The following is a 7467-nucleotide window of genomic DNA, read 5'->3' on the forward strand; positions in this document are numbered from 1 at the left end:
GCTTTCTTCTCTTCGCTCTCTCTCTCTTGCTCTCGCTCTCTCTCCACCTCATACCAATCTCGCCTTCATTCCTCTATATTTCTCTTTTTGTTTTCTTTCTGTCTTTCACACTCTCTCTCTTTTTCTCTCTCTCCCTTTCTTTCTCTCTCTCACTTCTCCCTCTCTTATTCTTATCTTCACTCTCTCTCTACCTCATCCCACTCTCTCCTTCCTCTCTATTGCGCTCTCTCTCTCTCTCTCTCTCTCTCTCTCTCTCTCTCTCTCTCTCTCTCTCTCTCTCTCTCTCTCTCTCTCTCTCTCTCACTCTCTCTCTCTCTCTCTCTCTCTCTCTCTCTCTCTCTCTCTCTCTCTCTCTCTCTCTCTCTCTCACTCTCACTCTCTCTCTCTCTCTCTCTCTCTCACCATCTCCTTCCTCTCTATTGCTCTCTTTCTCTTCTCTCTGTCTCTCTCTCTCTCCTCTCTCTCTCCTTCCTCTCTATTGCTCTCGCTCTCTCTCTCGTTTCTCCTCTCTCTCAGTCCTCTCTATTGCTCTCTCTCACCTCTCTCTCCTCTCTCTCTCCTTCCTCTCTATTGCACTCACTCGCTCTCTCTCTCTTTTCTTTCCCCTCTCCCTTCCTCTCTCTCTCTCTATCTCATTCCTCTCTCTCTCTCTTTCCCCTCTCTCTCTCTCTGACGCCATCACGTCAGAATGAAATCACGTTTCTATAAAGACATGACAACAAACCAACAGGAGTGTTGAGAGCTGAGTGTACTTCTAGCTACAGAAACAATGTTCAGGGTCACATACACTCTGCACTGTCAGAGTCAACAATAAAGAGACACCTAACAACCTTCATCTCCCCATTCTTCTATTCATCCCTCTATACCTCCATTCATCCACCTCTCCATCACGTCGTCCTTTCAATGAAACACCTACACTGTGCACGTAGGTGTCAGATTTTCCTGGAATCCATTCATATCAAATCAAATGTTATTGGTCACATACACATATTTAGCAGATGTTATTGCGGGTGTAGAGAAATGCTTGTGTTTCTAGCTCCAACAGTGCAGTAGTATCTAACAATTCACAACAATACACAGAAATATAAAACTAAATTCACATCACTGTTACATTTCTGGACAACATCAGAGCAGTAAGCAGTACAGTACAGACAGACAGAAATTAAAGGTTAAACCTAATAGGAAAGCAGTATAGTACAGACAGACAGACAGACAGACAGACAGACAGACAGACAGACAGACAGACAGACAGACAGACAGACAGACAGACAGACAGACAGACAGACAGACAGACAGACAGACAGACAGACAGACAGACAGACAGACAGACAGACAGACAGACAGACAGAAAGGTTAGACCTAATAGAAAAGCAGTATAGTACAGACAGACAGACAGACAGACAGACAGACAGACAGACAGACAGACAGACAGACAGACAGACAGACAGACATATAGACAGACAGACAGACAGACAGACAGACAGAAAGGTTAGACCTAATAGAAAAGCAGTATAGTACAGACAGACAGAAAGTCCCACTCTATCTAATCAGAGGACATAACACGGTCATGACTTGGCTATGTCCCACTCTATCTAATCAGAGGACATAACACGGTCATGACTTGGCTATGTCCCACTCTATCTAATCAGAGGACATAACACGGTCATGACTTGGCTATGTCCCACTCTATCTAATCAGAGGACATAACACGGTCATGACTTGGCTATGTCCCACTCTATCTAATCAGAGGACTCAACACGGTCATGACTTGGCTATGTCCCACTCTATCTAATCAGAGGACATAACACGGTCATGACTTGGCTATGTCCCACTCTATCTAACCAGAGGACATAACACGGTCATGACTTGGCTATGTCCCACTCTATCTAATCAGAGGACATAACACGGTCATGACTTGGCTATGTCCCACTCTATCTAATCAGAGGACACAACACGGTCATGACTTGGCTATGTCCCACTCTATCTAATCAGAGGACTCAACACGGTCATGACTTGGCTATGTCCCACTCTATCTAATCAGAGGACTCAACACGGTCATGACTTGGCTATGTCCCACTCTATCTAACCAGAGGACATAACACGGTCATGACTTGGCTATGTCCCACTCTATCTAATCAGAGGACATAACACGGTCATGACTTGGCTATGTCCCACTCTATCTAATCAGAGGACTCAACACGGTCATGACTTGGCTATGTCCCACTCTATCTAACCAGAGGACATAACACGGTCATGACTTGGCTATGTCCCACTCTATCTAATCAGAGGACATAACATGGTCATGACTTGGCTATGTCCCACTCTATCTAATCAGAGGACATAACACGGTCATGACTTGGCTATGTCCCACTCTATCTAATCAGAGGACACAACACGGTCATGTTCTTTAGGGGCAAAATGTTATCCAGACAGACCTTTTTTGAAGGATGATCATATGATTATATTAGGTTTGACTCATTCTCTCTAACCAGTTAGGACGTGATCATTAGAGTTTATTCTACACGTCAGCCAATCATACAGGTTTATTTAACACGTCAGCCAATCATACAGGTTTATTCAACACAGCAGCCAATCACTAGGATTTAGTCAACATGTCAACCAATCATAAGGGTTTATTCAACATGTCAACCAATCATTAGGGTTTATTCAACATGTCAACCAATCATTAGGGTTTATTCAACATGTCAACCAATCATTAGGGTTTATTCAACATGTCAACCAATCATTAGGGTTTATTCAACACAGCAGACAATCATTAGGATTTACTCAACATGCCAACCAATCATACAGTGTAACGGCTGTCGTAGAGAGGGGACCAAAGCGCAGCGTGTTGAGTGCTCATGATGACATTTATTTTAACTCAAAAACACTAAAGACAAAATAACAAAGAGAAAAATGAAAGCGCACAGTTCTGTCAGGTACATAGACTAAACAGAATACAACTACCCACAAACACAGGTGGAAAAAAACCATACTTAAGTATGATCTCCAATTAGAGATAACAAGGACCAGTTTCCTCTTATTGGAGATCATCCCCCCCAAAAAAACATAGAAAACTAGAAACTAAACATAGAAAAACACCCCCTGTCACACCCTGACCTACTCTACCATAGAAAATAACATCTTCCTATGGTCAGGACGTGACAGTACCCCCCCAAAGGTGCAGACTCCGAATGCAACTAAACAAACAAAACAAAAAAGGGAGGGTAGAGTGGGTAACTCCTATCTATGGCGGCTGTAGTGCAGTCCACATAACCTTATCCTCCAGCAGAGGACACGGCTCCGGTTCGGGGCGTAACCCCCGCTCCACCTGTTGATCCCTCTGCTTCAGTACCATCGGACCGTGGATCATCATCGGAGGAACCGGACTGTAGATCATCGCCGGAGACTCTGTGCTGCAGGCTGCCGCTGGAGGTTCTGGGCTGCGGGCCGTCTCAGGAGGTTCCGGGCTGCGGGCCATCTCAGGAGGTTCCGGGCTGCGGGCCGTCTCAGGAGGTTCCGGGCTGCGGGCCGTCGCTGCAGGCTCCGGACTGGGGACCGTCGCTGCAGGCTCCGGACTGGGGACCGTCGCTGCAGGCTCCGTGCCATGGATCATCACTACAGGTTCTGCGCCATGGATCATCACTGGAGGCTCTGTGCCATGGATCATCTCTACAGGCTCCGGCCCATGGATCATCCCTACAGGCTCCAGGCCATGGATTATCCCTACAGGCTCCGGGCCATGGATTACCTCTGGAGGCTTCGTGCCATGGATCATCCCTACAGGCTCCGGGCCATGGATCATCACTGGAGGCTTCGTGCCATGGATCATCTCTGGAGGCTTTGGACCATAGATCATCACTGGAGGCTTCTTTTGTGGAGCTGGAATAGGTCTAGAGAACGTCGCTGAGAGTTCTGAACTAGGGAACGTCGCAGGAGGCCGGGTGCGTGGAGCAAACACAGGGTATACTGGGCCGTGGAGGTGCACTGGAGGTCTGGAGCTTATGGCTGGCACAACCCGTCCTTCCTGGATAACCTCCGTAGCCCGGCAAGGGTGGAGCACTGGCACAGGATGAACTGGGCTGTGCAGGCACACTGGCGACACAGTGCGCAGAACTGGCGCAGGATAGACTGGAGGTCTGGAGCATATGGCTGTCACAACCCGTCTTTGCTGGAGGCTCAACCCAGCTCGACAACTGCAGGGTGCGGGCACAGATCGCACCGGCCTGTGAGTGCGTACTGGCGACATAGTGCGCATCACCGCATAACACGATGCTTGCCTCGTCACTCGCTCCCCACGGTAAGCATGGGGAGTTGTCTCAGGTCTCCATCCCGACCTTGCCAATCTCCCCGTGTGCCCCCCAAAATGTTATGGGGGGGATGCCTCTCATGCTTCCGTTGTTGCCGTGCTTGTTCCTCATAGTATCGTCGTTCCGTTTTCGCTGCCTCTATCTCCTCTTGCGGACGGCGATACTCCCCAGGCCTTGTCCAGGGTCCTGCCCCATCCAGGATTTCCTCCAAGGCCCAGTCCTCCTGACCACGCTGCTTGGTCCTTTGGTGGTGGGTAGTTCTGTAACGGCTGTCGTAGAGAGGGGACCAAAGCGCAGTGTGTTGAGTGCTCATGATGAAATTTATTTTACACCAATTTGTAAGTCGCTCTGGATAAGAGCGTCTGCTAAATGACGTAAATGTAAATGTAAATGTAAAGACAAAATAACAAAGAGAAAAATGAAAGCGCAAAGTTCTGTCAGGTACATAGACTAAACAGAATACAACTACCCACAAACACAGGTGGAAAAAAAACCTACTTAAGTATGGTCTCCAATTAGAGACAACAAGGACCAGCTGCCTCTAATTGGAATTCATCCTAAAAAAACAACAACATAGAAATAGAAAAACACAAAACACCCCCTGTCACGCCCTGACCTACTCTACCATAGAAAATAACATCTTACTATGGTCAGGACGTGACATACAGGTTTAGTTAACACGTCAGCCAATCATACAGGTTTATTCAACACAGCAGCCAATCATTAGGGTTTATTCAACACAGCAGACAATCATTAGGGTTTATTCAACATGTCAACCAATCATTAGGGTTTATTCAACACAGCAGACAATCATTAGGGTTTATTCAACATGTCAACCAATCATAAGGGTTTATTCAACACAGCAGGCAATCGTTAGGGTATATTCAACATGTCAACCAATCGTTAGGGTATATTCAACATGTCAACCAATCGTTAGGGTATATTCAACATGTCAACCAATCATAAGGGTTTATTCAACACAGCAGACAATCATTCGGGTTTAGTTAACATGTCAACCAATCATGTGGGATGGATTCATCTCCATTAAACCGTGGTATTTCAGGACCGCATGGATACATGTTACATTATTCTTCTGTAGTGACACACACAGATACACAGTTACACACAGATACACAGTTACACACACTGACACACAGATACACACTGACACACACTGACACACAGATACACACAGACACACACTGACACACAGATACACACTGTGTTGGTCGTTACCCCTGCTGTCGCTTCTACGGGTGACTAATGTTGCCCTATCACTCTCGCCACACTGAGAAATTAGTGTGTGTGCTTGTTTCTGTCTGTGTGTGTTGTGTGTGTGCGTCTGTGTGTGTGTGTGTGTGTGCGTACATTCGTGTGTGCGTGCGTACGCGTGTGTGCGTGCGTGCGTGTGTGTGTGTCTGTACGTGTGCGTGTGTGTGTGTGTGTGTGTGTGTGTGTGTGTGTGTGTGTGTGTGTGTGTGTGTGTGTGTGTGTGTGTGTGTGTGTGTGTGTGTGTGTGTGTGTGAACACTGTAGTGCTAGCCCCATAACTATGACAAGGCTCCACATCGGCAAATGCTGCTGTTTGATAGAAATGATTTGTATCAACGCTGACTTTCTCATTACCAAAATAACATTCTCTTGTAGAGACATCACCTCCTCTCTCTCTCTCTCTGTCTCTCTCTCTCTATACTTTTCTCCCTTTCCATTTCTCCATCTCTTCCTCTACCACTCACTCACCCCCTACCTCTTTTTCTCTATCTTCCTCTTCTCTTTCTCTCCCTATCATAATCACACTGCCTCTCCCTCATAAACACACACACACATTATAGGGTGGGTGGGGGGGCATTACAGTGGGGGTCGGAGAACAGTCACGCTGTCTCTCCCTCATAAACACACACAGAGAGAGAGAGAGAGAGAGACTTTTGACTTTTTGTCTTTCTTTACTGAAACATTCTCATTTCATTTAAAACTCCCCCCCCTTAAAAATAAAACCAAAAATACATCCTGTACTGCATACATGTACCATACTCACCTTTCCAGCTACCACATGATACAAACCAACATCACAATACCCAAAACAATACCCACTCCTACAACCGTATATCCAAAACATCTTCCCCAGCTATACAGACAGCCCCCCCAACACACCATATCTCCTGAAACATCTTCCCCAGCTATACAGACAGCCCCCCAACACACTACACCTCCTGAAACATCTTCCCCAGCTATACAGACAGCCCCCCAACACACCATATCTCCTGAAACATCTTCCCCAGCTATACAGACAGCCCCCCAACACACTATACCTCCTGAAACATCTTCCCCAGCTATACAGACAGCCCCCAACACGCCATATCTCCTCAAACATCTTCCCCAGCTATACAGACAGCCCCCCAACACACCATATCTCCTGAAACATCTTCCCCAGCTATACAGACAGCCCCCCCCCAACACACCATATCTCCTGAAACATCTCCACACTTTTTATCATTTTATAGAACTCAAACTCAACCCTAAGGCGCGCAGAGACCATCCCATTAAACAATAGTAAAGGGTCTGTTATCCCCCTTGAACCTTTGACCCTGTTCCTCCTTGTTAGCCAAATAGCTAACTTTGCCTGAGCAAACAGAAAATTCAACAAAACACATTTTTCCTTCTCCTTACTTGAATACCTGTATCCCATTATGAACACCCCAACAGTAAAAACCTCCCCCAACCTCTCACACAGACATTCCAACAGAGACATTAGTGACATTAACCTGGTGCACACAGAAAACACATGAATCACAGTTTCTTTCATTTTACAGAAAGGACACCCCTGCCCGACTCCCGGTTCAACCCGTGCCAACCAGCTGTTAGTGGCCAGGGCTCCATGTAGAACCCTCCACTGGAGGTCACCTGACCTCTTTGGTACTGGGGGTTTGTAGAGCCCCTTCCATCTAAAACCCACCATACTCTCCTCCCCACATACCCCCTGCCACTGATGTGCCTTCACTCCTGTTAGGCTCCTAATATTCCTAACCTTAACGCAGAGGTTGTAGAGGGCTTTGCCTCCCACCCCTTCAAACTCTCCCAGGCTCGGAGTGTTAAGATCTAACAAGTCCTCCAGACCCCCTTGCCAGTCTCCAGTCTCTGCCGTCACCTGCAGTGGCGGA

The sequence above is a fragment of the Salmo salar genome, chromosome ssa12 (genome assembly GCF_905237065.1).
Source record: "Salmo salar chromosome ssa12, Ssal_v3.1, whole genome shotgun sequence".
NCBI lineage: Eukaryota > Metazoa > Chordata > Actinopteri > Salmoniformes > Salmonidae > Salmo > Salmo salar.